A 25,183-nucleotide genomic window follows, 5' to 3' on the forward strand; every position below is an offset into this window, starting at 1 on the left:
GCTCACCCATTGGATTGCTGGTACGTCAGTTAGCGCCTACTCATCTTGCAGCTCCCTCGGCCGCTCCTCCTGGGACGTGAAAGCTCACGTGAAATGTGCTGCTGATAGAGAAGATGGCGGTTAGGCCAGAAGACCCAAGTGGTCAGTATTGAAAAGATTGGGCGCGTCTGGGCTTCTTTGTAGCAGCCGCCGCCATATTATTAGCTAGTCCTTGCCAAATGTCACGGGACATCGTGGGAGGCTTAGGGCAGAGGTAACATGGAGAGGATTTAGCCGCCGTATGGATTCAAGGAAAGAGGAGAGTAAAATGGAGGAGGCGAATGCGCAGGTGCCTGGCCGGGCAGGAAAGCATGTTCGAGGAAGGAAGGACAGATCACGAATTTGAGTTGAGACACTCGGGTTTTATACTTAGACAGCCACCCCCTCAGACAGTCTCATTTAAGAGTCACTAGACTTAGTTGGCGAGGAAGAACTGCCCTTACTTATCTCTGCGTCAACCTCTCTCTCTCTTTCTGTTTTTCTCTCTCTCTCTGTCTCTTTTGTCAGTCGTGATACTTAAACTCTGGGCCTGGGAGCTGTCCCTCAGCTCTTCAGCTCAAGGCAAGCGCTCTACCACTTGAGCCACAGCACCACTTCCGGTTTTCTGGTGGTTAATTGGAGATAAGAGCCTCACGGACTTTCCTGCCCAGGCTGGCTTTGAACCGAATGCCTGTAATCGTAGCTACTCTCTCTTCTTTTCTATGCTGCAGCCTGGTTTTGAATTCCTTCCCAGAAGTCTGCAGGAAGTAGCGTGCATCTGTTTATTTTACTAACTCACGATCCACTTTCTAGTTCATTACTGAAATGTCAATTGTGAAACACGGGATAAGTCATAGTACTTTCAGTCACCTAGTTCATTCTGTTTTGTACACATTTGAGCAATTCACTTCAGTAATGAGAATTAACATTTGACAACCATCACACACACACACACTCACCTGGCATTGAGGTAAATTATTTTGTGTTCTTATATGTTTTATTACAACCAATGTTAAATTTTTTATTATTTTTAATAATTTTAATTATTATGTTTTAATTATGCTTACACTCAGTGTAATTAGTAAAATGGACCAAAGGTATATTCAGAAAAAGTAATCTCCACTTCCATCCTGATTTCCAGGCAATAATAAATTGGGCTGTATCTTTTCATACCTTGCATATTCATATAAGTCTATGCAGATAGGCACATACAAAGTTACTGATGTCAGTGATTTTATTGATTGATTGATTGATTGATTGATTGATTGTAGGGCTTGAACTCTGGGCTTGGGCGCTGTCCCTGTATTCTTCAGCTCAAGGGGAGTGCTCTACCACTTGAGCCACCGTGCCACTTTTGTTTTTTTTTGTGGTTTACTGGAGATAAGACTCTTATGGACTTCCCTGACTGGGCTGGCTTTGAACATTGATCCTCAGATCTCAGCCTCCTGAGTGGCTAGGATTACAGGTATGAGACACTGTTGCCTGGCTGATTTTATTTTATTAAACAGCTCGCTAATACAGTATTGTTTCATGGTAAGTGTATGTCCTAATTTATCCAAATATTACACGGCCAGTGGACTAATTGGTTGTTGCCAACTTCTTTCCGTGATAGATGTCACAATAATAGTCTCTGATATATATCTTTAATAATTTTATAGCATAGATATTTGTTTTTACTTGGCCGAAGTTGTAAAAGCATTTTCAGTATAATAGATACTACCAGTTTACATTCCAAATATATAGCAGTATTAATAACATTCTAGATTCCACATATGAGGGGAACCTGTGACATTTGACCAAGTCTGGCTTATTTCACTTACTATGATGATCACCAGTTCCATCCATGTTTTTGAAAATAACACAATTTCATTTCATATGATGGAATAATACTCTATTATATCTATGTAGCTTGGCTGTTGTGAATGTACTTTTCTATATGAACATTATATTTAACTATTTAAACTTAGTTGTACCAAGTGGCATGGATTACTTAATCTCACTTCTCTTTTTTTTTTAATAGAAACTGTGTGACCTGATTGCACACAGTACTGAATATATCACGCTTCAGAAAATTTTACCAATCAGATGCATGAAATACACTATCTCATTTTAACCTTAATTAATCTGATTATTGCTAAAATGAAACACTGAGATTAAATCTTACCACTGAGATGTTTAAGTCCTTTGGATGATTTTCTGTGAATTGCCTAATCATATATGCATAGAAATGTAAGCATATGTGTGTGTATGGCTTATTTGTACATGTGTGAGAAGAGATGGAGAGAAAGAAGGAAAGAGGAGAGGACAGGAGAGGGGAGGAGAAGGAAGGAGAAAAGAGAAGGGAGGGAGCACTTTTTCTATTGGGTAGATTATTTTTCTGGAAATCTTGTCTATGAGTATATTAAAGTAAGATTTGGTGAGCTGGTGGGGAGGGGCATATAGTTAAAGTGGTACAGCACCTGCCTAGCAAGCATAGGGCCATGAGTTCAAACCTCAGTACAAACAAAAATTAAACTTGATTGTATAAATAATATGAAAAATAATATGAAATTTCTTTGTCATGTAAAGTCCAGAGATAAGTAACAGCTCTGCCTAATGAAATCTTAGGGGGCTTACCTTCCATGTAGCCCATTGCCCCAATATTTCTGTGGTGGTCTAAAGTGGCAGTATTTGTATTTAGCAAGAGGGAGGAAAGAATGAAAGAGAGGTTAAAGGACCTATGTCTTTTTTATGTTTTTTATATAATTTATGCTATGATTTTTATGTAATTTAAAGAATGAAATATAATGTTCATATAGGAAAGTTTGTGAGATTCTTCACTGTTAATAATAGCTAAGCTATATACATACAACAGAGTATTATTTTTTGGGGGGGGGGTCCAGTCGTGGGGCCTGAACTCTGGGCCTGGGTGCTGTCCCTCAGCTCTTCAGCTCAAAGCTAGCCACATGAGCCACAGCGCCACTTCGGGCTTTTTTCTTTTTTTGCTTATGTGCTGCTGAGGAATCAAACCCAGGGCCTCAGGCATGCAAGGCAAGCGCTCTGCCACTAAGCCACCTTCCCAGCCACAACAGAGTATAATTCAGTTATAAATAAAACTTATTTTCAGGAAAATGAATGGAACTGAAGACCATCAAATTAAGTAAAATAAGACAAACTCAGTCAAATGTCACATATTTTCCCTCATTTTTGGGTTCTGTGCCTAAAAAAAGGACATGAACATAAAGGGGGGGCACTATTTGAGGATAAACAACTATCAAGAGGAAGATAGAGTGAGTATGATCAAAGTACATTATATGTGTATGCCAGAATGAAACTTTTGTAAAAGGAGAGGTTAAAGAAGATAAAGAGTAATAGATGGGGTGAATGTAATCAAAGTACATAACAGGTATGTATGGAAATAACCCCTTTGTACAATTAATATATGCCAATTAAAAGTGAGTAAGACACTGTAGATTTTAAATAGATATATAGAACTTATACTCTAGTGCAGAACTGGAATATTGCAAGAAATCCAGAAGCCCTGCATTTCCTTTTCTAATCACAAGTCTCCCTAAAGGAAGTAAGTCTCTCTTGAGACCTAGAGATGACTATAATCTTGATTTTATAGTAATCATTACTCTGCCTTTCTTGAAAGAGTTCCACCCAAGTATACCCTTCTAAATGACATAGTTTGCCTACTTTTGAATCTTTGCGTTATATGGTATTTTGGTTCTTGCTTCTTTTATTCAGTGGATAATGTGTATGTGAATGTGAGTATGTGTATGCATATATAATCAGTTTCATTGCTGAATAATATTCTGTTTATATAAATATCTCGATTTATTTGTACCTTCTACTGTTGCTGACTGTTATAATTTTGGTGTTAAATGTTCCCCAAAGGTCTTTGCATTAAAGACCTGGTTCCAGCTCTTGGCACTATTCAGAGGTAAGAGAACCTTTAAAAGGTGGCGTCTAAATAAGAGAAAATTAGGTCAGTGGGAGTATGTTCTTCAGGGACAATAGATTTCCAGCTCTTTCCTCTCTCTCTTGCTTCCAAAACTTGAGATGAAGAGCTTTGTCCCACTAGCTCCTCCCTACTATGATATGCTGCCTTACCACAGGCCTAAAAGCAACTGTGCCACCTTACAAGACAAACCTCCAAGACAAAAAACCTACAAGACAAAAAAAAGCTAGATCACCTTTTTAAAAAAATATATTTTTTATTGTAAAGATATTGTACAGAGGGGTTACAGTTATATGAGTAAGGTAATGAGTACAAAGCTCCTTTAAAAAAAAAAACTCTTTAGTGCTACTGGGCTTTGTACTCTGAACCTTATAGAGTTGCTACTACTTGAGCTAAACTCTCAGACCTTTTTGCTGTCTTTATTTTTTAATAGGGTCACATTTTCCCCCCTGGGCTTGTCTAGACAATTCTCCTCTTATGCCTCCCAAATAGCTGGGAGGATAGTCACACACCACTGTGTCCAACATTCTATTTGTTGAGTTGAGGTCTCAGGGATGTTTTACCTAGGCTGGACTCAAACCAAGATCCTCCTGATTTCAGCCTTCCAAATAGCTAGGGTTACAGGAATAAGCCACCACCATACACAGCTAACTATTCTCTTTTAAGTTGATTATTTCAGATATTTGTTACAGTAATGGAAAACTGACTAATCCAGTTGACTTTTGGATTGTTATAATTATTGGTGATTACAGGAAATACTGCTATCAACATCCGTGTACAGAAATACATAGCTCTAGGATATGAGTTCAGGAAAAATTTCTAGATTAGTGAATATGCACCTGAACCATTTTCCATTGTAGCTGAGATGACAGCATGTACCATCATGCCTAGGTCTTTTTTTTTGTTTTATTTTGTTTTTTTATATGGGGCCTGGGGCTTGAATTCAGAACCTGGGTGCTATCTCTGAGTGTTTGTGTTTAAGGGTAGCACTCTGCTACATGAGCCACAACTCCACATCTGGTTTGGGGGCAGGTAATTGGAGATAAGAGTCTCATGGCCTTTCCTGGCCAGGCTGGCTGCAAACCATAGTCCTCAGATCTCAGCCTCCTGTCTAGGATTATGGGACCAGCTCCCAGCATGCCTAGGTTTTTATTGGTTGAAAAGAAAGTGTTGAACTGCATTCCTCCCAATCAAAACCTCCCAAGTAACTAGGATTATAGGCATGAGCCACCATATGTATTATATATATGTATGTATACACACCCCTATGTATGTATACATATGTATTCGAGATCATGATTCTTTTTTTAAGTCTTTCACCTTCATCCTAAAATCAGAAATATTTAGCATAGAACAACTATTCACTGTGGAACCCTGATTGTTAGCCTTTCTCTGAACATTTCTCAGTCTCCTACTCTCAAGTCTTTGCACCTGCCATTTTATCTTTGTGTTCTAATCATATGTTGAGACTTTATTTATTCTATTAAATTCAGTGCAAGTGCTTTCTCTTCCCACTGATATTATTGTGAGAATGGTTGTTACTGTTCGTTATTTCTATAGTTTTTGTCAATATTCCACTGTGTGCAGCTTTCTTGCTTTGCATAATAATTGTTTTCCTTGTGTCTGCCTCATTCACTAGACTGTAATCTTCTTGAGATTGTGGACCATGAAACATGTCTTAATTATCTTTATGCCTTATCCAGAACAAGCATTCAAATGAGTATTTCATTCACTTCTTAAATTCTGTCACTTGAGCTGGACACCTGTAATCCTAGCTACTCAGGAAGCTGAGATCTGAGGATTGAAGTCTGAAGCCAGCCCAGGCAGGGAAAGTCAGTGAGACTCAATTCCAATTAGCCACAAAAAAGCCAGAAGTGGATTTTTTGCTAAAGTGATAGAGTGCTAACCTCCAGCAAAAAAGCTAAGAGACAGTGCCCAAGCCCTGAGTTCAAGCCTCAGGACCAGCAAAAAAAAAAAAAAAAAAAAATCTACCCAGGCAGCCATCAGGGGTTCACATCTATGAATCAAAGCTACTCAAGAGGCTGAGATAGAAGATAATAGTTCATTCAAAGCCAGCTCAGGCAGGAAAGTATGGGAGACTCCTATCTCCAATTAACCACCAAAAAACGAGGAGTAGACCTGTGGCTCAAGTGATGAGTACTAACCTTGAGGAAAAAATCTAAAGGAGAGTGTCTAGGCCCTGGGTTCAAGCCCCAGGACTGGCACCCACACACACACATAAAAAAAAATTCCTGGGGCTGGGAAGGTGGCTCAGTGTTAGAGTGCTTGCCTTGCATGCATGAGGCCCTGGGTTCGATTCCTCAGCACCACATAAGCAGAAAAAGCCAGAAGTGGCACTGTGGCTCAAGTGGTAGAGTGCTTGCCTTGAGCTGAGGAGCTGAGGGACAGTGCCCAGACCCAGAGTTCAGGCCCCACAACAACAAAATAAATTCCTGTACTCAGTTTGAAATAACAAACATTACTTTTTATACTTTATTTATTTATTTTGCCAGTCCTGGGGCGTGAACTCAGGGCCTTGGCACTGTCCCTGAGCTTCTTTTGTTCAAGGTAGCACTATACCAGTTGAGCCACACCACCATTTCCAGCTTTTTCTGTTTGTGTGGAACTGAAGAATTGAACCCAGGACTTCATGCATGCTAGGCAAGCACTCTACCACTAAGCTACATTCCGTCCTTTAAAGTTTATTTTGAATGTAGTTGTTCAATGTCTTTTACAGGGACACTGATGAGTATGAAGGCTACACATATGCACATATTGGTATTAAAGTGACCATGACTTGAATATGGCAGATAATGAGCTTGAGATAGAATGGGAGATGATCTAAAACCAGATCATGCAGAAAATCTGGATGTATGGAATGAAAACAGTATTACGTAAAAAAGTGTTGCATAAGTGTGGTTACTAATTTATAGGTGTGGTTGCAATACTATCTTTTTAGCATTCATTCTTACCAAGTTATTTTGCATCAACAAATTGAGAAGAAACATGGAGCAGAACATACTCAGTCTAATTAAATGAGGTAATGCTATGGGAAGAGAGCTGTGTTTCTCTCAGCATGGAAAGAAACATTTGCAAGAATAGAAGGGAAACCTAACATTTCAAGATGGCATAGTGGTAAATACTTTTTTTTCCAGCTCTTTGTGAGGCAGAGACAGGAGGATAGCGAATTTGAGGCCAACCTGAGCAAAGTTAGTGAGATTCTATCTCAACAAAAAGGGGGAGGGATAGCTGCGGGTATGACTGAAGTAGAAGTAGTAAGAGCACTTACCTAGCATGCTCAGGACCTTGGCTTCCATCCAGGGCATTATATTAATGTAGTTTACCTTTTTTTTTTCAAGTACAGAAGTTCAATGCTATTATAGCTTTTTATAGTATTTGTTTAGGTAAAACTTCCACTTTATCTCATATGTTTGGCCTTTCTATATATACTTGTACATATATATTTATTATAAGTTGTTCACATGCTAAGTTGTTACATGATAGTGGATCTTCTACACACAGTTTCAAACATTACATAAGCTAAGACTCTGGCCAGGATAAAAACTCTACTCAGGCTTTGACTTGACTGTGCAAACCAGAAGAGCCTAATGGCTAGAATAGTGAAAATTGGGTCAGTATTTCCTTCAGACAAAAGGCTAGCTCTCCATTTTAACGTTTCTCTAGAAGTTACCATATTGTATAGTCCAGAGAAGTTAAGTGATTTGGCCCAAATTACATAAGTAGAGCTAGTACTCAAGTGTTTTTTTGGTGGGGGAAGGAAGTGTTTACATGGGGTATCACAATGTAGCCCAGGCTGATCTGGAATTCCCTGTGCATCCCAAGCTAGTGTGAAGTTTGTGATCCACCTGCAGCCTCTTGAGAGCTGGGAGATGATAGAAACTCAGCTAAACATTCTACAAGAATTCTGCTAAATTCCTACCCCTACTGCCCCTCTCCAAAAGAGTTATCTGTCTCAAAACGTCAATAGTGCCAAGGTTCAGAGAACTTGGTCTGATCCAAACTTCCCATACTCTTGTAGCTATATATATGAAAGCCCCATAATTTCCTGCAGGTGAGGCCGTATCTCCCTTGAACAAGAAACTGTCTTTGTTCACTTTTCTTTTCTCAAAAAAAAATCTGTGTTGTCTTCTTTGGCATTTTTCATACTTTCTTCTTTGTGGATAACTATTTCTTTTCCTTTTCATTAACTACATTAATACTTACATTCTACCTTATTCCTTCAGTTGTTTATACTATCGATACAAATGCATTCTATATCCCAGGATTAAAAAACAGATGAATAAGGCAGAGTACATTCCCCTGGGAATCATTATCTCTCTCTCTCTCTCTCTCTCTTTCTCTCTCTCTCTCTCTCTCTCTCTCTCTCTCTCTCTCTCTCTCTCTCTCTCTCTCTCTCTCTCTCTCTCTCTCTCTCTCTCTCTCCCCCCCAAAAAAAAAATCCACCAGAATTTAGTTCATAAGTTTTCTTCTCATGTGCATCTTCATTCTCTCCCATATACATTATTGCCTTTTCATTGTGTTTTTGAGGGGTTAAGAGGTTTATTCAAAACTATTTATCTAGGAAGTAAAGAGCCAGAATTCTAGCTGAAGTCAGTCTTATGCCAGTTGATATACTTCACACAATTCTTCATTCCCAAGGAGTCAAATCAAAGCCCTCAACTTTCCCTTCAGAACCCTTTGTGAGTGTTGCGCCATTCTTTTACTAGGTACTACTGATATATCCAACTAGCAGTCTTAAAAAATTACTATTTTTCTCTATATACTCCTGACTTTCTTCTTTTCTATTTGCTCCCCCTCATATAGCTCATCTTTTCTTCCTTCCTTCCTTCCTTCCTTCCTTCCTTCCTTCCTTCCTTCCTTCCTTCCTTCCTTCCTCTTCCTTCCTTCCTCTTTCTTTCTTTCTTTCTTTCTTTCTTTCTTTCTTTCTTTCTTTCTTTCTTTCTTTCTTTCTTTCTTTCTTTCTTTTCTTCCTTTCTTTTTCTCTCTCTTTCTTGTCGGTCATGGAGCTTGAACTCTGGGCCTGGGCACTATCCCTCAGTTCTTCAGCTCAGCAAGCGCTCTACCACTTGAGCCACAGTGCCACTTCTGGTTTTCTGAGTGGTTTATTGGATATAAGTGTCTCACAGAGTTTCCTGCCCTGGATGGTTCTGAACCACGATCCTCAGATCTCAGCCTTCTGAGTAGCTAGGATTACAGGCATGCGGTACCAATGCCTGGCCATAGGTCCTCTTTCTATGATCCTTGTAACACATGTCCATAGGTTCATGATCTACCTCTTCCAATCTCCATTTCAGGTTTCCCAGCTAAATTCCCTGCTGTCTCTTTTTATTCTTTCCAACAGACCTTTCCTCACTTTAAAATTTATGCATTTTTTCCTTCCTCCACACTTTCCTCTTGTACAGCAGCAAATTTGTTAGTGTGAGCATTAGCATTTTTGTATAGTTCTTTACAGGTATTCTTTCTTACATGCTACGAATCTGGCTAGCAAAGAGTATAAGCTTGCCTATATGCTTCCTATTTGGTTATAATATATATGACAACACTCCAAAATATTATTATACTATACTAACAGATAAGGAAACTGAATGATATTCAGAATGATTTAAGATCCAATCTGAAAATTCTATCTCCATTTGAGATTTTTTTACTACTATACTGTCTATGGTTTTAGAGTTTTGTTTCCTTTCCCATATGTCCCATCTTTCACTTTAAGTTGAGTAAGTGTTAAAGAAATGAGTAAAGATATGTTAAGAACATACTATTTTATGCCAAAAATCATGAGGATTTATTGATCATTAAGAGTACTCAAGCCAGGTGCTGGTGGCTCACGCCTGTATTCCTAGCTACTCAGGATGCTGAGATCTGAGGATCATAGTTCAAAGTCAGCCAGGGTAGCAAAGTCTGTGAGATTCTTATCTCCAATTAAACATCAGAAAATCGAGAGTGTCCCTGTGGCTCAAGTGGTAGAGCATTGGTCTTGAACTGAAGAGCTTAGGGACAGTACCCAGGCCCAGAGTTCAAGCCTCATGACTGACAAAAAGAAAAGAACAAAAAAAAAGAATATTCTAAGATATGACTCATATTCACACATAGTATTTCTTGTTCATTTAGGCAGAAAACAAACACTCCCATTCTGCTAAAATATAGGCAATATTATGTTAAGATCCCACATTATCCATTGCAGAACATACCTTTAGCAATTTTTATATGATTTTAAAACAGGTAGTTAATTAGGAAAATCATTATCTATTTTTTTGGTTTTATGTAATGACATTTTATTTTCCTTGTTGTTTCCACTTTTAATGTCATGTTTAGAAAAGCCACCACTATCCTAAAGACTGTATAAATATTTAAACATTTTCTTCTGGTTTTATTATATCATTATCTATACTTAGAACCTCTGGGATTATGTGTATGTGTGTGTGTGTATGTGTGTGTGCATGTGCACATGCAAAAGTGTGTATCACACTGTTCATCTGCTTAAGTATGTATTTATAAGGCACAAAATAAGTTATAATTTAATGTTTTTTCTTAGGTTAATTTAGTGATTTTTCTTTCTGATTTTAGATAATGCCTTTATCATACTCCCATATGCTAAATTCATAACATATACACATTCATGTATATTATTAGATTTTTCAATCATTATCTCTCAATGTTTTTAATCTTGAGCTAACATTTTTTGGTTTAATGATATAATTCATTACTATTCTTTTTTAGATATGTATATGTATATGTATGCTAAGATTTAGTCTTAAAAAGTAAATGTAAGAAGTTTTGTCATTAGTCAAGGAAGCAAATGCCTGTAATCTCAGCACTATAGAGAGACTCAAGGAATCATAAGTTCCAGACTAGTCTGGGCCACTAGTAAGTTTGAGGCCAGCCTGGGCTATCTAACAAGACCCTGATTCAAAACCAAGCAAAAAAAAAACTCTCTATAGCAAGTATTCAAACCAGATAAATTATTCTAACACTGTTCTTGTTTTTTAAAGTTGATTAAGCTGTTTGCATCCATGTAAATATTAAAATCAGCATGTCTAATTATACCACAAAAAGCCATATGGATGGAGCTAGAGGCCGTTATAGTAATGAAATAAGCCATGTACAAAAGGCAAATACAATATGTTCTCACTCAAATGTGGAAGCTAAAAACAAATTGATTTGCACAAGTAGAGGTTAGAATAGTGGTTACTAGAGGCTTGGGAGGGGACTGAGGGAAAGAGAAGTTGATTACTGGATACCAAAATACAGTTAGATAGGAAGAATAGGAAGAATAACTTCCAAATTTCTATTAACATATCAGAGTTAACTATAGTTAACAATAATTCATTGTAAATCTCATTATAGATCTCAAAATAGCGATAGGCAAAGATTTTCAATATTGTCATCACAATGATCAATGGTTGAGATGATGGATGTGCTAATTGTCCTGAAGTAATCATTACACATTGCATACATGTACTGGAATAACCCAGTATACACTTCGTGTATATAGTTACCATATGTCATTTTTTAAAAGACCAGTGAAATTTTAATTGTGATTGTGTTGAATCTATAGATCAACTGGGAAAAAATTTCATTTTCAGAATTTTGAGGCTTCTAATCTATGAGTACTCTGATAATATCTTTTAACTTTAAATTGATTCTAATATTAAAATTGTCATTCCAGTTTTCTGATACTTCCTGTTTGTATATCTTTTCTTACATTTTTTTTTCTTTTCTTACATTTTTTTTTCTTTTGTTGGTCATGGGGCTTGAACTCAGGGTTTGGGTGCTGTCCCTGAGCTTTTTTGCTCAAGGCTAGCACTCTACCTACCACTGGGAGCCACAGCTCCATTTCTGGGTTTTGAGTAGTTAATTGGAGATAAGAATCTCACAGGGACTTTTCTGGCCAGGGTGGCTTCAAACTGAGAAACTCAAATCGTGGCTTCCTGAGTAGCTAGGATTACAGGCATGAGCCACTGGTGCTCAGCAATATCTATTTACTTTCAGCCTGTCTGGTTTACTACACTAAAAGTGCATCTCTTACATGTAGTATATAGTAAAGGCTTGGGTTTATTTTCATTGTTGTTGGCTTGATTTTCCAGTACTGGGGCTTGAACTCAGGGTTTCATGCATTCTTGATTGGCTTTTTTGCTCCCAGCTGGTATTCTACAATTTGAGCTATACCTCAAATTCTAGCTTTTTGTTGATATTTAGAGATAAGAATCTTGTGGATTTGTCTGCCTTGGGCTTTCAGATCTCAGCCTCCTGAGTATCTAAGATTATAAGCATGAGTCCTTTGCATCTAGCTTTGCTTTTTTGTTTTTGTTTTTCATTATCAATCTTTGCCTAATATGATACATGATCATGACATTAATGTTTAGTATAATTATTGATATGGTTAAATTTATTTCTATTATTTTATTATATATTTTTATTAATAAGTTTTTTATTGTGAAAATACCGTACAGAGGGGTTACAATTACATGAGTAAGGTAATGAGTACATTTCTTATCAAGCATTGTTGCCTCCTCCTTAGTTTCCCCTACCATCCCTGCCCTCCCAGCTCTCCTCCCCCCCCCCCCGTCAAAGTATATATTTTCTATTTCTTTTGTCTTTTTTGTTCCTTTGTTCCCATTTCCTGCTTTCCTGGAATTTATTTTATGCATATGGAATTTATTTATGCATTGTCTATAGCTACTTTGGGGCTACATGGTAGATGTGAATAGCTGCAAGAGACCATATGTCTCACAAAGTTAAAAATGTTTAATATCTGACTCTTAACAGGAAGTTTGCTAATTCCATATCCAATGTATTAAAAAAAAATATGGTCTCATTTCCAGACTGGCAGTGTGAATATTCTTTTTAAAACAATCATCATTTTAAAGTCTCTATAAATTGTGCTAACAACTATAATAAGTAAAGAAGCCATGCATTCAGGAAAATTGACTAAATATTGGCAAAAGAGCAAGAGTCTGACATGCTTGAATGGAGTGTCTGACTTGCTGTCTGCCTACTAGCTCTAGCAAAGAATCATAAAACTGCTACTCTAGGTGAGTGTAACCAGGAAAATAGGACTGCCTCTCCTTGGAGCTCCTAATCACAGGATGCAGTATGTTCCAAGGAGCAGACAAAATGTCTTAACCATCCCCAGATCTGAATTGCTGAGGCTAAAACCATGAAAAATATGGTCAAGATATTGAGAGATTCTTTCCTCCACCCAGCTCCCATTCATAGTGCAGAGACATCAAGAATATCAAGGCTCTGATTATTTTTGGCCCACTTTGCTCACAGAGTTGAAGTTCCACTTGGGAAAATGCAAGCAGAGAAGACCAGACTGCCACCTTTCCCAGTAGTCTGATCTGTCAAGCAAGGTGTCACTCCAGGCCATCTCAATTATATAATTCGGGGGTTCAGATATTTAGATCAGGCAAACAAAGAATATAGAGCTAATTTTTTTTGGGGGGTCCGGTCATGGGGCCTGAACTCTGGGCCTGGGCGCTGTCCCTCAGCTCTTCAGCTCAAGGCTAGCACTCTACCACTTGAGCCACAGCACCACTTCCGGCTTTTTCTTTTTGCTTATGTGGTGCTGAGGAATCGAACCCAGGGCCTCTGGCATGCAAGGCATGCGCTCTACCACTGAGCCACCTTCCCAGCCCCTATAGAGCTAATTAAGAGTATTTGACTAGCAAAGGTGAGACCTCAAGTTCAAACTCCAAGGAAGGACAGAAGGAAGGAAGTTCAAATTCCAAGGCAGGAAAGGAGGGAGGGAGGATAGAAGGAAAGAGGGAAGGGAGGAAGAAAGGAAAGAGAAAGAAAGGGCTAATAAACAATGTGGCAAGTTCAAAACTAAATTTCTTCCCACATGTTCTTATAGTAAGCAATTAAGATGAGACTGGTAGCTGAAAGTACCTATCCCAGAAGACCACATGGACTTAGTCACATAGAGTAAAAGGAGTTTATTGTCAGCAAGGGCTGACAAGGACACTTCTCTCATGAGAAGTGTTCTGAGGAACATCAGACTTTACACTGAGGAAAATGGACTTCACTAATATGATCCAGCCAAGTTATTAGACTAGTAAGCAGCACACAATAATATAAAGAAAGCCTGGGGAACATAGAGTCATCAATATTCAGAGTTGCTGTAGAGTATTACCAGAAATGTTGAGTTTTCAAAAATAAAATTATGAGATATGTAAAGAAATGAGGCTCATCTAGAGAGCAAAAGCAGGCAACAGAAAGTACCTGTGGAGGGTCATACAAAAACATAAGAATTTGTGAGATATGGCTAAATCAGTGCTTAACAGGAAATGACAATATATGTAAACATCTGAAATCAATAACTTCAATAACAACGAAAGAAGGACAATTGACTCTGAAACAAGTAGCAGAAGAAATAAGAATGAAATAGATGAAAAAAAGAAAAGGAAAACAATGGAGAAAAGCAATAGAATCCAAAGCTGATTGTTTAGTGGAGAATGACATCAACAAAATGGTGAAATAGGTTTCTAGATTGTACATCTCTATCACCGGCAATGCTTTGGCAATCATCCTTACACAAAAGTGCTTCTGGCTGGCTGCCAGTAGATCATATCTGTGATCTTACCTATTCAGGAGGCTGAGATCTTAGGATCAAGGTTTGAAGCCAACCCAGGCAGGAAAGTCTATGACACTCTTATCTCTAAAAAAAAAAGGAAATGGAGCTGTGGCTCAAGTGGTAGAATGCTAGCCATGAGACAAGTGCTCATGCCTTAAGTTCAAGCCCCAGGATTGGCACCAAACCAAAGCCAAAACAAAATGAAAATGTTTCTGTAGGTGCTTTGGATAGGAGCCTACTTAGTAGACTATTTTCAGAAGGTAGGTCCATACCTGGAATAGTAGGCTTGTTGACAACTATGGTATATCTCTGGTCCCATTTGTCCAGGCAGTAGAACATGTAGTAACCCAGGACCTGGCTTCAGCCCACCATAGCTGTGTTGGAAGTTGTCTTGTCTACCGGGGATCTGGAGAGACACATCCATCTATGCTGTTGGTTGCAAGCTTACAGAGTCCCAGCATCTCAGCTGTGGACCCTGAGAGATACCCTCTGATTTGGTTCCAGTTCTACTTAGCCATAGTCTGAGTCCAATTCTGTCCAGTGATCAGGCAGAGAGCTTGCTAGAGACTCATCATGAGCCATATCCATTAAGCATCTGACAATAGACCCACCTTCTGCAATTCTACTTGTGTTTTCTAAAGCTGACCTTTATCCCAATGAGAGGCCTGCTGCAAAATTCTTGAGGGACCAGACATGGGCTACACTTACTTGAACCTCTAGTCTTAGTCCTGCTCTATATAGATTGTGAACTCAGCAGCAGCAATAAGCCCTGCTCCCATCCTCCTTGACTGGGACCCCCAGAGGCAATCCCATCAGCTGTGTCAGTCCTGGGGCTTAGACTCAGAAGGAGGAAGGAACACTGTTTGATTTTTAAGTGAGCAACACTTATGTGGACCTTACTACGAATCAGAGACTGACTGTTCTGATCACTTTCACGTATTATCTGGATGAAGAGTCACACAGTCCTGAGTCTATGTTCTGATTCTGTCACCTTATAGCTATGTGGTCATTAAAAAGAAGGTTCTTAAACTTCTCTAATAGTAAATTAATTAATCTATGAAATACCATTATTGTTATGGAAACAGACTAGATCAAGTATATACAAGTTCCAGTTGGGTTCTGATACCTAATTGTCCTTTCCCTCTTGTGCTGGACACTAAACTCAGGTTATTGGTGTGTGGTGATCATTGTTATTTTGACAGTACATGATATGGGCCAAGATGGACCTGTGAATGCTCATGGGGAACCTCTTTTTGCCTGCAGGATAATAGTTCTCATTTCTGTGATTTCTTTTCTATAAACATTGGACAGTTTGGGAGCAAGAATCCTGATAGAATTCATCAAAGTCAAAGAAGACTTAATAAGAAGGACAAGACTAAGTATTATGAAGTAGCCACCAGGAATTAATTTGCCTTTTGTTTCAGGGTCCCAAGATTTAAGATTTTATTTTCCCAGAGAGAAGTTTATTTTCATGGAAAAGTACCTAATTGCTCATATGGCATTAAAAAAAGTTGATTCCTTGTGAAGTGGGATTCATTAAAATAGGATGCTTCTTACATAGTTTGCTCAGAAATTTCAGATCTACAATATTTATACCTTCATCTATCACTAGTAAGAAATAAAAGTGGTTTATGTTGATAAGTCTTAGTACTAAAACGTTCAAACCCAAGGAACTGCTTTAAGAGTGAGCTGGGCCCTTGCAATGAACCTGCTTTTGCAAGTGAAGGAAAGGATATGAGAACAGAAGGGGACTGTATGTCCTGGCCCAATCACAGCTAGTCAAAGGCCAGGGTAATGACTAATCAGTGAGCCTTGAGTCTCAAACCACCATTATTCAATACATGTTTGCCAACATTCAGTCATGTTAGGGTTCTTTTCTGTGGTGATACTTTTCAGAGGTGAACTTTGTTATTGTGCTTCCTTTATGTAATTAACAAAAGCAAGTTTTAAATTACACTTGTGTGTTCACACACATATGCACCTATAATATGGAAAAAAATTTCCTTCTCTACTAGCAACTTGCTCTGAAAATGTAAGAGGCTACCTAAAAGCTGACACATGAATTAACTTTAACTAAAAGCGAGAAGGCTAAGCATCCCAGACTCTTCCCATGGCATCTGTACACTTTGATCTGAGCCCTTTTCTTCTACATCACTTTCTGCATTTACCTCCAGGAAGTACAAGATTTACCATGGATAGTCATATGAGGCAAAGGATGAGACTTCCCCAAGGAGATTACAGCCAAGGAGCATCAGTGACTAACTTGTTCCTCCTCCCTCTAGTGGTGAAGTGATAGCAATTTCCAGAAACAAAAGCTGATAAGGTCAACAGGTCACACTTGTAAATCCTTATGCATATTTCTCACTCCAGCCCCAATTCTCCATTTTTAACTGGAGGTAAGTCTGTACTCTGAAGACAGCTGTAGATGTACTGAAATGCTATTTTCCCCATGGCTGCCACCGAACAAACCTTTGTCTGCCTTCACCATGTCTATTTGACGGGTTGGGGCAAGGAGCTAGTCCTGACATGTGAACTCCTGGAGTTTGGGTGTGTGGGTCTAAAACTCTGGTTTCAAAAATAAAAGGAAGTCAGATACTGGTGGCTCATGGCTATAATCCTAGCTACTTAAAAGGCTGAGATCTAAGGATCAAGATTTGAAGACTTGGGACAAATCTGTGAAACTCTCATTGCCAATTCACCAGAAAAAAAGCCAGACCTAGAGGTATAGCACAAATGGTAGAGTGCCATCCTTGAGTGAAAAAGCCAAGTGAGGTGCATCAGGCCCTGAGTTCAAGCCCCAGTAATGACACAAAAATAAATAAGTAGCTGGAAAGCTATGATGAAAGCAAATCGAGTCATGAGACATTTATGGAATTAGGATTGATGCATTATTCTAGTTGCTGCCTAGAAATGAGACTATGGAGAATTTTGATCACCTCTGCCCTTTAACCTCAGATACAACCATTTCACTGTGCCCAGAGGTTCAAGATGCACATCAGGAGGTCATCCAGGTCCTGTGTTTTGAACATTTCTTTTCTCTTTAGGCATTATTTTATCCATCCTCTATCAGTTACAGATCACCTGTTTCTTCTTAATATTCAATAACACAGGCAAGGTCTTGGTTTTCCTGCTTTAGGTCACTCTTTCAGAGCTAACTGAACCTAAAAGGTAAATCCTAAGATATTCAATAGAAGTTTTTCTTTTGCATTTCCAGTTTCTGAGTTTGGATTGACTGACATTACTAATAAGTGCTTTTAGTTAATCAAAGGATAAATATGTTGCAGTATACAGACCTTCTCAATCCCTCTAGAGAAACTAACGAAGATGCTGTATACAAGGATGTTAGGAAGACTTAATTAAGATAGAAGGCAATACACATCCATACTGTGTGTGTTAACCATATTCCTGGTCCTTTCAATTTAGCCAGCACACAGAGACCACATCAAAGCTAACCACTAGTGCCAGTTCTTAGTCCTGGTATTTGCCTCTGATTCTTGGCATTTTTTTTATGATTCCCCCTTTGTTTTTAATCTCCATAAGGACATAGTTATTCTGAGTTCTCAGTTTTCTGAAGCCCTCAGTTATCTTGTGGTTTTGAGAAACTATCTCAGTGTTACCTCTAATCTAAGACTAATCTTAAGATATTATTAATATAAGTCAACAGACTTTGCACCCATGATCTGGTAACAGCTATCTAATATATTGAGATACTGAAGGCTGCTTTCCTTGAAACTGTTCTAGAATGGACTACTTTTTGTAGATCAGTAGAATGATATCATTAGCTTCTAAGAATACTGTCTCTACAAACAGGAAGAAGAAAAGTTAAGCCGGGTGCTGGTGGCTCACGCCTGTAATCCTAGCGACTCAGGAGGCTGAGATCTGAGGATCACAGTTCAAAGCCAGCCCGGGCAGAAGAGACCGTGAGACTCCTATCTCCAATAAACCACCAGAAAACCGGAAGTGGCGCTGTAGCTCAAGTGGTAGAGCGCTCGCCTTGAGCTGAAGAGCTGAGGGACAGCGCCCAGGCCCAGAGTTCAAGCCCCACGACCGACAAAAAAAAAAAAAAAAAAAAAAAGAAAAGAAAAGTCAGATGCTAAAGTAGCTTCTTGAAATTTATAGTAGAGACATTGTATTTAAAAGCAGAATGGCAATAATTTGGCTATTTGAAAGAATATATTTTTAAGTCCAGAAGCTTGGTCTTGAAAAATCAAGAATCAAACTCCAAACAGACAATGTAGGTCGTAACTATCACATTCCTGAAGAATATGGAATGATGCAAGAGCAATTTTCTTTGCCAAGAGAAGTAAAATATCTAGCACTAAGACAGGAGAATTGACAAGAGAATTAGAATGAACATGAAAGAACTTGGTTACTCAGGTCAGTTTCTAGCCTTTATACCCTTCAACTTAAATTCCAAGAAGGATATGAAAGAAATATGTCATCTGTTTCGCTGAGGATTAGGTGGTATATCAGAGCAGAAGGTCCATCATCACACTCCCCAGAATATCTCTGGTGGGATGGCACAGTTTCTAGTGAAGCGTTCATCTCTGAAATGGCAGATTCTAATGTGGAGGTTTCTTTAGTACACCCGTGCATGTTGTGGAGAAACTTTGAAAGTTCCCATGCCAAGAAATGGTAATTTCTTTTTTTAAAAATGGAAATACAGCCGGGCACCGGTGGCTCACGCCTGTAATCCTAGCTACTCAGGAGGCTGAGATCTGAGGATCGCGGTTCAAAGCCAGCCCGGGCAGGAAAGACCGTGAGACTCCTATCTCCAATAAACCACTAGAAAACCGGAAGTGGCGCTGTAGCTCAAGTGGTAGAGCGCTTGCCTTGAGCTGAAGAGCTGAGGGACAGCGCCCAGGCCCAGAGTTCAAGCCCCATGACCAACAAAAAAAAAAAAAAAAAGGAAATACAATTATCATATGATTCATCAATTTCACTTCTAGGTATTACTTTTGAGGCTGAGAAAATAATGTTCCAAATTGGAGCTCTCAGAAATAACATTCCTTTCTGACATTCCTGTGTTTCCTACTCCTCTCTTTCCCTCTCCAAGACAAACCACAGAGGCTAGACTTTCTCTTCTACAAGACAGGACATAGCAACTAGAATTACTTTTCCCAAAATAAGCCATTAAGTCTAAAAGTGATATGTTAATCTTAACCACTTTTCTGTTTTGGAGCTGACAATAAAGAAGTTCTCTTACCTACTTTTCTGATACTAGGGCATAAAACCCCAATTTCAGAAAGGGCCCTGCCCCATACCTACAAGGCAGGAGTGCTGCAGAGCTAAGAAAAAGCTGGACAGGTAGGTCTGGCTGGGTTTTCTAATTCAATTGTGTGAGTGTGTGTGTATGTGTGTGTGTGTGTGTGTTAAAAATTCATGGCTCCCTGAGTCTTTTGAGTTTTCAGCCTGAAGACTCATGCTGTGCCAAACTATGAGCAAATGAATTTTTAAACTTATGTTTTTGTATAAAGATGAGCCTTTATAAGAGGCAGAAAGAGGATCACCCCCTTTCCTTCCCTATATTGGAAAGAATTGAGAGTAAGTGTGCATTTGTACTCCCCTGATCATGGCATGGCAGCATTATTCACAATAATTAAAAGATGGAAACAACATAAATTTCCATCAATGGATGAATGGATAAACAAAAAGTGGCACATCCATACAATGGAATATTACCTACCCATAAAACAATGGAATTCTTACAATAGCACAGATGGACCTATAAAACATTGTAGTAAATGAAATGATCTATGTGAAAAAAAGATGGGTGCTGTATGGCTCCTTTCATGGGAAATATTTAGAACAGCCAAATTCACACAGAAATGAGAGAGTAGTAACCAAAGGCCACAGGAAGAGAAGATGGAGAATTATTGTTTAATAGCTAGTATACTGTTTTCTTTCTCTGACTTGCCTATAGCCATGAGATAAGCAGTTTTTCCAGAAGAAAAGTGTGAATCCAGGTCTCTACCCCATTGATGGTTGCGTCCTTGTTCAAAAGGAGCCCTCTGTTCAAGAGGAAGTCCCACAGGCCTGGCCTTCATGACATGGGCTCCAGAAAATGGACATAACCAATACATGAGACAGAAATTGATCCATTTCAGGAATCAAAGATAGACTACTTTCCAAGAAAGTGAAAACAAAAACCATGATTATTTGTTCCTCAAAACTGGTTGGGGGGGGGGAGGATGGGAAGGAAGGGGAAGGGGAAACAAAGGAGGAGGCTACAATGCTTGATAAGAAATGTACTCATTATCTGGCCCATGTAATTGTAACCCCTTTGTACAGCATTTTCACAATAAAAAATAAATAAAATTTTTAAAAAACTGGCTAGGATTTGTTAAAACAAAAATAATACCCCATGTTGGTAAGAGTTATCTCAGACATTGTATGGGAAGGTATTGGTTGAACATTGACTAGAGTTGAGAATCTACCATTGTTGAGTTTCCTCCACAGACATATTGAGTCCATGGTAGGAGAAGGGTAGTCAGGTCTCCTGACAGAGAACTGGTTAAGTAAATATGATTTTATCTGTAATAATGAGGACACTCTCCACTTGCCAGTATGGAATATTCTGTAAGATGTGTGATTGGAAGGAGAAAGGTGACTCCACATGCTCATCTGTCAAAGAACAAATGTCAAAAATAGAAGGGTTTGGTCTAAAGAATTTTTATGAAGATGAAAAGTCACATTGTGGGAAGAAGTATCTTGTACCAAGGGTATATAGGAACTCTCTACATTCAATAGTAAACAATAATTCATTTAAAGAATAGTCAATAGATTGGAACAGATAGTTCACCAAAGAAGAGATATGGATGGTAAATAGGCATAACAAAATATGTCCAGCATTATTGAGCTGTAAGAGAAATGTATGTTAAAGCTATGCTCAGAGTCAGGTGATGTAGCACATGCTATATCATGTAGTTCTAGCACTTGGGAAGATTCATCTCTAAAGCCTGAAAAAAGACTGATTTATTTAAGAAATGTTCTTCACGTGCCTGTTCTGCACCAAACACTAGGTACTTAACAGTGAGCAAAAGAAAGCCCTGACTTTCACTAGGTATTTACACATTTTTTAGTGTCAAGCAGGAGAAATGTAGATATGGAGCTTTACCATCATTAAACTGTAGAACATTTAAGGATAAAGGGAGTATTGTAAAATTTCCCAGAGGCAAACGGTGATTAGAGAGTAATGACAGATTAACAGCTGATTATCTAGACAGTAATGACAGATTAGCAGCAGATGGTTGGAATAAGAAAACATTACTGAAGGTTAAGAAATAACACCTGCGTAAAATTTCTTACCCAGACTATGATTCATTAATATGGGAAAAGAGATGCTTTCAGACATACAAAACAGGCTTATTTATTAGCCATAGAATTTCATTGAACTGTATTTTATCCAGAAAAAAAAAGAGTGACAAGATATGGCTATAAAAAAACAGTGAGGGGTGGGGAGAAAAAAAAAAACAGTGAAAAGGGCTGGGAAGGTGGCTCAGTGGTAGAGCACTTGTCTTGCATGCATGAGGCCCTGGGTTTGTTTGTTTGTTTTTTTGGGTCCAGTCATGGGGCCTGAACTCTGGGCCTGGGCGCTGTCCCTCAGCTCTTCAGCTCAAGGCTAGCGCTATACCACTTGAGCCACAGCACAACTTCTGGCTTTTTTCTTTTTGCTTATGTGCTGCTGAGGAATCAAACCCAGGGTGGGGAAAGGCCTGGGAAAGAGAGAGAGCTGGGAAAGAGTGAGCTAGGAAAGAGAAGAGAGCTGGGAAAGAGAAGAGAGGGAAAGAGAAGAGAAGGAAAGAGCTGTGAAAGAGCTAGAAAAGAGCAGAGAGAGCTAGAAAAGAGAAGGGAGCTGGGAAAGAGAAGAGAAGGAAAGAGCTAGCAAAGAGTAGAGAGAGCATCTGGGCCTGGACTAGGCCTTATGTAGGGTATGGACGGAGAAAGGTGTGGCCACATCAAATTCAGATGTGACTTCAGGGGATGCAGATGTGACCTCTTCCAGGTGTCCAGTTGCCTAGGTAACTCAGGTACTGGGTGGAGACTTTGCTGCCAGGAGGGTAGAGTCTGCTAGCCATCCAGGAGTGGACCTTACAGAGGTGTGGCTCAAGCAGTATCAGTGTCAGCACTGAGTGAAAATGCTAAGTAAGAGCATGAGGCCCCAAGTACAAGCCCCAGTATACACACACACACACACACACACACACACACACACACACACACACACACACACACAATGGACTATTGTTATAGCATTTAAAAGTAAATATATGTATTTTAGAAATGAAATACATACATTTAAGTTTAACTGTTCCTACAGAGTGTGGATCATTTTGCTAAGTACTTCACTGATGCAGGCTGAAGGAACTGTCAGATTTTCTAGAAGTTCAGCAGTCCCTGGGCACCAGGAAGGAACTGCAGAAGGAACTCCAGGAGTGACTGTCTCAGGAATGCCCAATAAAGGAGGTGGGAATGATCTCCCGGAAACAGCAGTGATTGGCCTCCTGTGGACCTGTATTATGAAAGCTGTCGAATGGAACAAGAAGGAAGAACTTGTTGCAGAGCAAGCCCTTAAGCATCTGAAGCAATACACTCCCTTGCTGGCTGTGTTCAGCTCCCAAGGCCAGTCAGAGCTGATCCTCCTCCAGAAGGTTCAAGAATACTGTTATGACAACATCCACTTCATGAAAGCCTTTCAGAAGATCGTGGTTCTCTTTTATAAAGCTGATGTTCTGAGTGAAGAAGCAATTCTGAAGTGGTATAAAGAAGCACATGTTGCCAAGGACAAGAGTGTTTTTCTCGACCAGATGAACAAATTTGTTGAGTGGTTACAAAACGCAGAAGAATAATCAGAATCAGAAGGTGAGGAAAATTAACCAGTTCAACAAGCACAATGCTTATGTTACCACACCACACTTTTTGATTGGGAATGCTGAACCATTGGGAAGAAAAACTTGGCTTCTGTTTTCACAAAGGAAAAACACAATAGGATAGGCCTCCCTGTGTGGAGAGGAAATGGTTTTCATTTTTTGTTTTTAAATGGAGCCCTGAGGTATCAGCTAATACACTTGGGACTCTACCTCTCACTATATGCTAACTTAAAGCCATTCAACTGGGAGTCCAGTTGGAATCTGAAATTGAATATTCAGCAGACTCCTTTTTTTAGCGGTATTTTTCAGGTACTGTGTGGTGGATGCCCCGCTGGTGTCTATTCCAGGGCCACTTTGATAGCTGTGAATCTGCTCGTGTGTGTGATTTGACAAACTCAGTTTTTTAAAATAAATGGCTTTTTAAAAATCTGAAAAAAAACAAGTTTAACTGTTCCCTGTAGCATAAAAGACAAATTCTGAGTTCAAATTATAGTTCTAAACAATTAAAAGATGGGCTGAAGGTCAAGAATCACATGATTATTGCCACAGATGCAGAAAAGGCCTTTGATAAAATTCAACATTCATTCATGCTAAAAGCTCTGGAGAAAATAGGAATAGAAGGAACATTTCTAAAAACAATAAAAGCCATTTATGACAGACCAATAGCCAATATTATACTTAATGGGGAAAAGCTACAACCAATTCTCCTAAAATCAGGAACAAGGCAAGGATGCCCACTGTCTCCACTCCTCTTCAATATAGTCCTGGAACCCTTAGCCAGGGCAATAAGGCAAGAAAAAGACATTAAAGGGATCCGCATAGGGAAAGAAGTTAAACTATCCCTTTTTGCAGACGACATGATACTATACCTTCACGATCCCAAAAACTCCATCCCCAAACTCTTAGAAATCATAAATCACTTCGGCAGAATAGCAGGATACAAAATAAACCCACAAAAATCAGTGGCCTTCCTGTACACTGACAATGTACAAGAAGAGAGGGAAATAAAGGGAGCAACCCCATTCACATAACCTCCCAAAAAATAAAATATTTAGGAATTAACCTAACCAAAGATGTAAAAGAACTATTTAATGAAAACTATAAAAAGTTGAAGAAAGAAATTGCAGAAGACACTAGGAAATGGAAAGACCTCCCATGCTCTTGGATAGGCCGACTTAATATAGTAAAGATGGTAATACTTCCAAAACTAATATACAAATTCAATGCAATTCCTATTAAAATCCCAATGATGTACATCACTGAAATACAGAAAACAGTCCAAAAATTCATATGGAACAACAAAAGACCTAGAATAGCCAAAACAATTCTAGGGGATAAAGACAATATGGGAGGGCTATCCATGCCGAACTTCAAACTCTACTACAGAGCTATAATAACAAAGACAGCATAAGTGGCGCTGTAGCTCAAGTGGTGGAGCGCTCGCTTTGAGCTGAAGAGCTGAGGGACAGCGCCCAGGCCCAGAGTTCAAGCCCCACGGCCGACAAAAAAAAAAAAAAAGAAACTCAACAAAGACAGCATGGTACTGGCACAAAAACAGACCCGAAGACCAATGGAACAGAATAGAAGATCCAGAAATAAATCCACAGGCCTACAGCCAGCTGATATTCGACAAAGGAGCCAAAGACATACAATGGAAGAAACACAGCCTCTTCAACCGCTGGTGCTGGGAAAACTGGGCAGCCACATGCAGAAAACTAAAAGTGGACCCCTGCCTATCACCATGCACCAACA

General features: G+C 39.0%; 1 long non-coding RNA gene and 1 pseudogene across 2 annotated transcripts; both read left to right on the top strand.

Moving 5' to 3' along the window:
• Window positions 1-65: 65 nt before the first annotated feature.
• LOC138816297 (uncharacterized) lies at window positions 66-20,698 on the top strand. The gene is made up of 3 exons (XR_011368607.1): window positions 66-141; window positions 19,786-19,868; window positions 20,485-20,698. It is a non-coding gene; the product is annotated as an uncharacterized lncRNA (long non-coding RNA).
• Window positions 20,699-21,103: 405 nt separating this feature from the next.
• Window positions 21,104-23,755, top strand: LOC138815551 (eIF5-mimic protein 1 pseudogene; annotated as a pseudogene). Its single transcript, XR_011368369.1, has 2 exons — window positions 21,104-21,283; window positions 22,882-23,755. The product of XR_011368369.1 is annotated as an eIF5-mimic protein 1 pseudogene (transcript).
• The last annotated feature ends 1,428 nt before the right edge of the window (window positions 23,756-25,183 follow it).

The sequence above is a fragment of the Dipodomys merriami genome, unplaced genomic scaffold, assembly GCF_024711535.1.
Source record: "Dipodomys merriami isolate MVZ:Mamm:240054 unplaced genomic scaffold, mDipMer1.0.p SCAF_11, whole genome shotgun sequence".
Lineage (NCBI taxonomy): Eukaryota > Metazoa > Chordata > Mammalia > Rodentia > Heteromyidae > Dipodomys > Dipodomys merriami.